Here is a 10,686-nt window from a genome sequence, read left to right as displayed (position 1 = left end):
AAAGTAGAACCTTAAGAGCAACAGTGCTATGATCACTGTTGCACTACTGTTCTTCAAAAGGTTCCGTTCAAAAGAGAACTTCTCTTGAGATCAAAAACAATTTGGAAGTATTTTTAATCGTGCAAATGTGTTGGGTAAATATTTTTGAGGGACTGTTACTAATTGATGGCATCAACCTGCTCCTCTTTTTACATGTGTATTTATTTGTGTGTGTGTGTGTGTGTGTGTGTGTGTGTGTGTGTGTGTGTGTGTGTGTGTGTGTGTGTGTGTGTGTGTGTGTGTGTGTGTGTGTGTGTGTGTGTGTGTGTGTGTGTGTGTGTGTGTGTGTGTGTGTGTGTGTGTGTGTGTGTGTGTGTCAGTTACTTGCATGGTTCTGATTTTGTAAGCACATTTTGTAGTAATGTCTCAGTGTTAATACTTGTATATATGTTTTTACATGTTTGCAGATGTGCATTAAAATGAACGATGGTATAAATCAAACCTCTTTCTCTGAAGTGGTGGAATGAAGCCAGTTGCTGACCAGCAGTTACCTGACAGGAAATATTCACTGGCTTTGATTGATATTTGGAAAATGATACAGTCATGTGGTGCATGCTGCTTTTTTCTTCTGTACATTTATTGTCAAACAGTGTAATTGTAATAGATGGCGTTCCATTTGACAACAGGTCGTGGAAGTGAACATCTCAATGGATTGGAGTCATGTGTTATTAGTTCCACCTTTTTCCGGAGACGCACTAACGCCACTCAATTCAATGCATAAGGCTTTATTGGCACGACATGAAATGTGTTGCTAACGCACAATTACATACAATGGATACAATACAATAAAATAGTGATAACTAACAATTATAAGGGATAACAGAATAATACAGATAAACATATATACAAAATATAAGCAGAATATATATACACACTATATTGCCAAAAGTATTCTCTCACCTGCCTTGACTCACATATGAACTTAAGTGACGTCCCATTCTTAAAGGCCATAGCACAAACAAACTCAGCAACTAGAAGAACTGAATTAAATTTCTTGAAAACGTCTCCAGACGTCTCAAACACACCGGCTCACTTGGAAAATAGGTCTTATGTCCAAAAGTCCAAACTATCCCTTTAATCCACAAGGTTTAATATGACGTCGGTCCACCCTTTGCAGCTATAACAGCTTCAACTCTTCTGGAAGGCGTTCCACAAGGTTTAGGAGTGCGTTTATGGGACTTTTTGACCGTTCTTCCAGAAGTGTATTTGTGAGGTCACACACTGATGTTGGAGGGAAGGCCTGGTTCCCAGTCTCCACTCTAATTCATCCCAAAGTGTTCTATCTGGTTGAGGTCAGGACTCTGTGCAGGCCAGTCAAGTTCATCCACACCAAACTCTCTCCTCCATGTCTTTATGGACCTTGCTTTGATCACTGGTGCACAGTCATGTTGGAACAGGAAGGGGCCGTCCCCAAACTGTTCCACAAAGTTAGGAGCATGGAATTGTCCAACATCTCTTGGTCTGCTGAAGCATTCAGAGTTCCTTTCACTGGAACTAAGGGGCCAAGCCCAGCTCCTGAAGAGCAACCCCACACCATAATCCCTGTGTGTGTGTGTGTGTCTATATATATATATATATATAGGGATATTAATAACAAATGTTTAACCTGCTGCAGTTAAAATAAATGAAAGCTGAGAGAGCCTGTCTCTTAGGGCACAATCACATGATCAGCAGCTCACACTCACTGCTGGGCTTGGAGCAAACCAAGTAGGGTTGGAGCGGGGGACAGTGGTGGGGGTGGCATGGTACTGATCAACTGGCCCTAGTGTGCACCCGTATGGGACAATAGTGCTGGTCCACCTTAAAGGTCAGTCCACCTTACGTGTTGCTGAGCTGGAACAGCCAGAAGAGTTGTTCTTCAGGGCTAATCTTCACTTTAATGACCAGCTGGATGACAACAAGACAGGAAGCATTTATTCACGGACAAGAAAACGGTAACCACACTGCACTGCTGCATTCACGCTGTACGCTGACTTTATACCCACCGTCTCTCTCTCTCTCTCTCTCTCTCTCTCTCTCTGTGTTCAATTCAATTCACAAGGCTTTATTGGCATGACATATGAAATGTGTTGCCAAAGCACAATTACATAAGATGTTAATATTAGGAGATAACATAATTATATAGATAATTAAATAAACAAATAAAATAAAAATATATGAGCAGAATATGTTGTGTACAGTAGTGTGTGTGTGTGTGTGTGTGTGTGTGTGTGTGTGTGTGTGTGTGTGTGTGTGTGTGTGTGTGTGTGTGTGTGTGTGTGTGTGTGTGTGTGTGTGTGTGTGTGTGTGTGTGTGTGTGTGTATGTGTGTGTGTTTAGGTTCCACTGGTTGTCCTCAGGTCTTCTAAGGCTGTACATTAAGCTGCTATCATCTCACAATCATGTATTTCTCCCAGTAAATGTGGGAGTTTCTGTGTGTGTGTGTGTGTTATTTGGGGGAAGTATTCCTCTCTTCGGGCTGCACGGTGTAGTGGGTAGTACTGTCGCCTCACAGCGAGAGGGTCCCGGGTTCGATTCCCGGGTCAGCCCAGGTTCCTTCTGTGTGGAGTTTGCATGTTCTCCCCGTGTAAGCGTGGGTTCTCTCCGGGTTCTCCGGCTTCCTCCCACAGTCCAAAGACATGCAGGATGGGGATAGGTTAATTGGTGACTCTAAATGTCCCGTAGGTGTGAATGGTTGTCTGTCTCTAAATGTCAGCCCTGTGATAGACTGGTTACCTGTCTGTCTCTAAATGTCAGCCCTGTGATAGACTGGTTACCTGTCTGTCTCTACATGTCTCCCTGTGATAGACTGGTTACCTGTCTGTCTCTACATGTCTCCCTGTGATAGTCTGGTTACCTGTCTGTCTCTACATGTCTCCCTGTGATAGACTGGTTACCTGTCTGTCTCTACATGTCTCCCTGTGATAGACTGGTTACCTGTCTGTCTCTACATGTCTCCCTGTGATAGACTGGTTACCTGTCTGTCTCTACATGTCAGCCCTGTGATAGACTGGTTACCTGTCTGTCTCTACATGTCGGCCCTGTGATAGACTGGTTACCTGTCTGTCTCTACATGTCCCCCTGTGATAGACTGGTTACCTGTCTGTCTCTACATGTCGGCCCTGTGATAGACTGGTTACCTGTCTGTCTCTACATGTCAGCCCTGTGATAGACTGGTTACCTGTCCAGGTGAACCCTGCCTTCACCCAATGACAGCTGGGATCCAGCCCCCCCGTGACCCTGAATACGGGATAAGCGGTAGACAATGGATGGATTGATTCCTCTCTTCCAGTCTGGTATTTGGGACGTATCTCTCTCTCTCCCTCCACTGGACACTCGCTGACATTACATCAGGCTGTAGCATGACAGTGAAACAAACAGCTGACAGATTCTGTCAGCTGACACACAGCGGACACCTTCCTAGCTAAATGCAGTGGTGTGGTGGAGTCCGGGCTGTACCAAGGCTCTGGAACAGCCTCGGGACATTAGATCTGCCCAGACCCTGGAGGTTTTTATGTCCTCATTGAAGACTCAGCTTTTCTCTCTGGCTTTTGATTCAAACTGAGCAAGACATCCTTTTATTGTATGTTTATGTGTTCTGTCTTATATTATTGCATGATGTCTACTGTTTTATTTATTGTCCAGAACAGCACTTGTCAACTGTTGGGTGTTTTAAACACGCTTTATAAATAAAGTTTGAGTTGAGTTTGAAGGCTCTGTTAGAAGTGAGGAAATAAAGTCAATGTGCCGCTCCTCTTCCTGGAATGAACCCCAGCTTGAGAACGCCTCCCTCCTCTCTCTGCTCTCTCTCACACACACACACACACACACACACACACACACACACACACACACACACACACACACACACACTTCCTTGTTCCTCCCCTTCAGATCTACCGTGTGAGGATGAGTGTAACCAACATGGCGGTGAAGTGCAGCAGCTGACAGGCCACATTCCCTGTCAGCCTGTGGAGAACAGTGAGGAGATGTTCACGGAGCTGATCCGTCTCATGGAGAGAAGACGCTCTGACGTGAAGCAGCAGGTCAGATCCCAGCAGGAAAGGGAAGTGAGTCGAGTCGGAGAGCTTCAGGAGAAGCTCGGCAGGAGATCAGTGAGCTGAAGAGGAGAGACGCTGAGCTGGAGAAGCTCTCACACACAGAGGATCACAACCAGTTTCTACACGACTACCCGTCACTGTCACCACTCAGTGAGTCCACACACTCATCCAGCATCAACGCCCGTCCTCCTCGCCGCTACTTTGAGGACGTGACGGCGGCGCTGTCAGAAGTCAGAGATGGACTACAGGAAGTTCTGACACACAGATGGACAAACGTCTCACTGGCAGTGACTGAAGTGGATGTTTTACTGCCACCACCAGAACCCAAGACCAGAGCTGGATTCTTGAAATATTCATGTGAAATCACACTGGATCCAAACACAGCTAACAAACATCTGTTATTATCTGAGGGGAACAGAAAAGCAACATGGAGTCAAAACCAGTCTTATTCTAGTCACCCAGACAGATTCACTGATTATTGTCAGGTCCTGAGTAGAGAAAGTGTGCCTGGACGTTGTTACTGGGAGGTGGAGTGGAGAGGAGGTGTAGTTGGTGTATCAGTCGCATACAAGAGTATCAGCAGAGCAGGAGGAGGGAATCCATGTGGGTTTGGATTCAATGATAAATCCTGGTCTTTAGATTGTTACAATAACAGTTATAACTTCAGGTACAACGATGTTAAAACTCCCGTCTCAGGTCCTCGGTCCTCCAGAGTAGGAGTGTTCCTGGATCACAGAGCAGGTATTCTGTCCTTCTACAGCGTCTCTGAGACCATGACTCTCCTTCACAGAGTCCAGACCACGTTCACCGAGACCCTCTATGCTGGACTTCATGTTTATCGTGGATGTAGTGGTGAGATCTGTAAACTCAACTAGACAGAAGTCATTTAAGAGCTGAATGACTTCACCTTCCTCCTCCTCCTCTCCTCTCCCCCTCAAATCAAATCAAACTTTATTTATATGGCACTTTTCATACTTAAAAGTAGCACAAATTGCCTCACAGAAAATAAAAGCGAACAAAACAAAAACGAAACAAGATATGAACAACAAAGAACACCATGAAACCCAAGCCTCCCACCCCCACAAATACACACTCACGCACACACACAGCCATATGCACAAACATACACATACCCACGCACACCCACACACATACACTAGCTGTTGCTGAGGAGACATGGCTGGGCACCGAGATCTGAGGTGAGGAAGAAGCTACCTTTGGGGGCCGCGCACACCGAGAGGAATCATGGTCCATGACTGCAGGGGGCGCCGCCACAGGGACCACCCCAGCCCAGGCAGACAGGAGGCTCCACACCACGGTGTAGAGCTCTCCAGCCACCCGGGCCAGGGCTGTCCACGGGACAGCACCCCCAACGGTGGACCAGAAACAACTCCCGGTGTGGTAGGCCCCCAGGAGGAAACACCGAGGGGCTAAAACAGCAAAATAATATACAAGGTAGAAGCTAAAAACTGAGGCAATAAAAACAGTAAAATGTATCAAAATGTATAAAATAAAATAAAATAGACCCAATAAATAAAACAATAAAAATATATAAAACAGTAAAACAGGATAAGCTAAAATAAATAATATAAAATAGAATAATAATAAAAAATTTAAGAAGCATAAAAGGAATTAGAAGGAATTAAACAAGTCAGTTAAAAGCCTGATTAAAAAGGTGGGTCTTGAGCCTCTTTTTAAAAACATCAACATTCTCTGCGGCCCTGAGGTTCTCCGGCAGGCTGTTCCACAATCGGGGGCCATAGTAACTGAATGCTGCCTCCCCGTGTGTTTTGGTTCTGACTTGTGGTATGGTTAAAGGGCCAGCACCGGAGGACCTCAGGGTCCGCGAGGGTTGATAGGGTAAAATAGGGTAAAATTTGTGCAGACAATTCTTTCCAAATACACATTAATGAGCCATAAAAATGAATACAATAAGCACAATTTACCAAATATAGTTTCATGTAACTCATTCAAGCTCATAGACCTATTACTCTGTAACCTCATGCAGCAAACAAAGTTTTGTCACAGGACGCTCAACAACACTGGACTTTGTCTGCAGACGCACTGAGCGCACAAGTCCCCTCTTGTCACGAAAAGCCTCCAAGACCTTTCCTAGTGGCCATGAACCTGGTGGAGCTGTAGTGTCCATTATGACCACAATGTCCCTAGGCTTGAGATTCTTCCTTTCCTGGTTCCATTTTTGCCTCTCCTGTAGCAAAGGTACTCCTGTACCCATCGTTTCCAGAAAAGGTCGGATATGTACTGAACCTGTCTCCATCTTCTTTTTACATAGAGATCATGTGACTCGAACAGTTCAGGGGGTAAAGATGGTTTCCCTTTAAGGAGCAGAATATGATTGGGGGTGAGCGGCTCCAGCAAGGACGAAATTTTGATTTCAGAAGTGGGGGGGACACAAGTATTTTTAATAAAACTCTAACTCTTTCAGTTCACTGTGTTTTCTAGTAGTTCTTCTAGTTTTCTATTGCTAATTTTAAGTTTACTGTTCCCTTTTTTGGTTTGACTGGTGGTAAATCATGTAGCAAAACATTATCACCCAATTCTAATCCAATAGTAATAATAACAACAATAATAATAATACATTTTATTGATCAGATTATTGAGAGCTTTGTAAATGATGAGGATGATCTTGAAGTGGATATGCTGCTTTATTGGGAGCCAGTGAAGGTGTTGCAGGATGGGTGTAACGCATTTCTTTGAGTAATTTACACTTTGACTTCTAAAGAAGTCTCTTATGTCCACTTTTCTTTTTTTAGACATCCTGGCTGCGTCTAATTACCAAACACACATACACGCACGCACATACGCACACGGACACCGATTCAAACGTTAATGTAAATAAAACCTCTGATATTACAATCCTTCTAGCAGACGTGAACCAGGCAGAATAAACTCCCAACGCACAGTAGCGGACTCCTGTAGGACTCCTGACCGCAGACTAGCAGACCGGTGTGCAAGCAAGATGGAGTGACAGCGGGGACAGCCAATCACACAAGAAACGGCAGAGCCAATCGAGGAGCTTGTGGGCGGTCTAGACTAAGGGAAACAGGCTTCAGCTTGAGCGGCCGTTTTCCGCTTGGTCCTAGTGCTTGACGTGTCTCTGTTTACTATAGCGTAACATTGTTTTTGGACGGTAAAAAGTGCAGGGGGACTAAAACGGCCTTTTGAAAAAGTGCAGGGGACATGTCCCCTGTGTCCCCCCCCCCTAAATTACGTCCGTGGGCTCCAGATCGTTTGGATCGTCCGAGAGTTTGGTGATGGGCCGGTCGTTCAAAATGGCTTCAGCTTCGCACATTACAGTTTGAAGCCCATCGTCGTCCAATCTCTGCCGTTGAAGCACGGAACCCAAAATCCTCCTCACCAGGGCCGGACTGGGAGACTTTTTCAGGCCAGGAGTCAGTCATGTAACCAGGCCACCTTGGCCTTGCCCACACGCGCACGTTCACGCCCACACCTACATGCATTGGCACGCATGTACACGCACATGCACGCACGCACGAACACACACACACACACACACACACACTGCATTCCAAATAGAAGTTCAAATATGGGACCTATGTACAAACTAAGTTAGGAATATACAGTAACTTTTGTGTTTGGGGCCAGGCTGGTAAAATACAGTAACACAACAATCCTCAGCAAAATCCACTAACACACTTACTAGAAGAGAATAAAGGTTTAACGCAGTGCCAAGGTTACTTAAACATCATATCATGTGGAATGTCAACTGCCTCTTTGGCAATTATTTTTATGTGTAGCCTACAATATAACCTAATAAACAAAGACAACAAAGTCCAAATCAAACAATTAATCAGCTATGAGGGGACAGCCTTTGAATACATGTTCACAGAACATGCACACACTGATAGACGCAATGTATAATACAGTCCGAGAGTATAGTTCCTAATAAGCAATCACATAATATTGACTCATATTCTTATATAGGGCTGGGATACATAACAGCAAGTCAGCAACAGACAGCAAAATTCAACACCACTAGTGCTTAATAGAATGGCAGCTATTACCGTATTACAAATGAGAGCCATTTATGTCAAATGGCAGTGCCTGTTGGTGTTATGTCTGCAACTTGCATGTTGTTGCTCTAGAAATGATTCTGTACCTTCTGCCAACTGCTCTGCACTGGCTTCTCCTGAAGTACCAGCAGGACTTGTGTCATCACCATCACCACCTTTGAATAGCAAACATATGCTTACAGTGTTTTTCCATACACTATAGTTCATACAGTAAGATAGTGTAGCCTATGTCTCACTTAATGTGCCCTTGTATTCATATACATAATAATGGAATGATAACAGTAAATAAAAAAGTGGCTTGTTTAATTTCATGGCCAGGACCTATAGCCTACTGTGTAAAAGTGTACAGCCTCAAGGACCCAGGTCCCTGGACCTCAAGAACCAGGTTTTTTGTTGTTGTTGTTGTTTTTTACATAACTTACTTGCAGAGGTATCTTGGCTGGGGGGGGGCGGGGACCTGAATAAATTTGTCAGTTTACGGCATTTGGCCGCATCCTCCTCCAGCGCCTTTCTTTTTTTCTCTCTCTCCCTCTCGGCACCGCCTTTTCTTTTTTTTTTTACCCGGGGGGTTGGGGTCCATGGTTTACAGTACTAGTCGAAGCCTCGACTCTCCCTCTCTGCTCGGCGCTCGCTACACACACACCGCGACTGCAGCATCAGTGTCACACACACCCCTTCCTCCGCACGCTGTCTGTGTGGTTGATACGGACTGTTAGGGCGGGTGTTAATCAAAACAAACCAATCGCCTTGTCCTCCTCACATGATACTGGCCTGAGTGGCCTCTGATTGGCCAGGCCTGCATCTCTGACTTAGAAAAAAAAAAGTCAGATAGCCGCGGCGCCGGCTGACCGGCAGACTTAAAAAAAAAAAAAAAAAAAAAAGAGAGAGAGAGAGACGCAGGCCAGCAGGCCAATCATAGGCCGGCGCTTCGGGAAACCTCCCGGTTCTCCCGATGGCCAGTCCGGGCCTGCTCCTCACGATGCGGATAACCCGCTCCCAGACTCCACCATGATGTGAACCTGCTGGTACATTGAAACACCAATTAACTCCATCTTTCCGCAAAGCTCCTTGAATTTGCCCATGATTCAATGACGCCAGAGCCTCCCTTAACTCTTTCTCTGCTCCGATGAAGTTGGTCCCGTTGTCTGATCGGATGAGAGCGACTTGACCTCTCCTGCAGATGAAACGGCGAAGGGCATTAATACATGCGTCTGTATCCAAAGAATTAGCCACTTCCAAATGGACAGCTCTGCAGGCGAGACAGGTGAAAATCACGCCATAACGTTTAGCTGTTCCTCTTCCTTTACTCACAACAATAGGTCCGAAATATTCAACCCCGACGTTGGTAAATGGTGGATGGTCCGGTAGAATCCTTTCCTTTGGCAAATCTGCCATCTTTTGCTCCATCGCTCTTCCGTTGTACCTCCTGCAGAAACCACATTCCGTTATTCTCACGGCTGCGTTGGCGCTTGTGACCCAATACTTCTCATTGTGGACAGCGCGTGATCACTGTGACCAAGCTGCTTGTGAATGTACTTTATAATGAGAGTGGCAACATGTTGATCCTTGGGGAGGATAAGCGGATGTTTTGTTTCCTCCGGCAAGGAGCCTCTCATCAGCCGCCCTCCGACTCTCAAAACTCCCTTATCCAGATATGGATCCAGCCTGTAGATAACACTCTGCCTGCTCACAGTAGCTCCCCCAGATGACAGTGCAGCAATCTCCTCTGCAAATCCTTGTTGCTGGGAGTACTGGATGATAGCAAGCTCAGCCTCCCATATCCCTTTTCCACCGAGGCATTTTGAGGGCCGGTTCGGAGCCGGTGCCCAATCGCGAACCAGTTCTTCCTGTTTCCACAGACAAAGAGCCGGCTCTCGGCCTGGAAAACTGGTTCCCGAGCGGCCCCAACTCTTTGCTGGGCTGGAACTGGGCCCGGCTTACGTTAGGGGCTGGGGGCGGGGTTAACGCTCGAGGCAACGGGGGAAAATACGCCGCTGCGGAGTGCGGAGTTTTACTAACGTTACTGTTCCCGGTAAGTTTCACTTTTAAAATGTTTCACCTCGTTGCAAACTAACGACAGATTTCTGTTTAGTTGACCAAGCTAGTGATTACGTTCGTAACAGCAGCAACTAGTGGCTATGCTTCCTCGGGTAATGTAAGCTGACCGGCTAGCTAGCCAGCTAGCGTGATATTGCTAACAACAACGTTAGCATGCCACTTTCTGACTGCCGTTGGCTAGTGAGCCAACGGCAGTCAGAAAGTGGCATGCTACTTACGTTTAGTGAAACGTTACCAACTACCAACGTGACTTAACATCTGTGTTCGCAGCGCCGTGGACACGTCTGTGATTAAACCGCTGTTCTCTGGTTTGTGTTTGTAGAGCTGACGGACATCGGCGATATTGAACGGAGGTCCAACCTGCAGATGACTAAACATCAAACACTCCGATCTATTGATCACACACTGTTCTACACTTCAAAAATGTTTGTGATTTTAGTATTTTGTGTATTTTATTGTTATTGTATTATTTACCAAAATAAACACTTTTTCTGA

The 10,686-nt window shown here is 45.6% G+C and overlaps 1 protein-coding gene across 1 annotated transcript in view; it reads left to right on the top strand.

Annotated features, from left to right (window-relative positions):
* Positions 1-1,802: 1,802 nt before the first annotated feature.
* The window catches only part of thnsl2 (threonine synthase-like 2), a 46,175-nt gene continuing 37,291 nt past the window's right edge, over positions 1,803-10,686 (top strand). The window contains exon 1 of the mRNA XM_084035981.1: positions 1,803-1,973. The gene's annotated coding sequence lies outside the window, so the exon portion shown is untranslated. The remainder of the gene's footprint in view (positions 1,974-10,686) is intronic.

Source organism: Eutrigla gurnardus (genome assembly GCF_963514095.1).
Source record: "Eutrigla gurnardus genome assembly, chromosome: 19".
In the NCBI taxonomy this organism is placed as follows: Eukaryota; Metazoa; Chordata; class Actinopteri; order Perciformes; family Triglidae; genus Eutrigla; species Eutrigla gurnardus.
The sequence above is the reverse complement of the archived record's forward strand: the minus strand, read 5'-3'. Positions and strand labels throughout refer to the sequence as shown.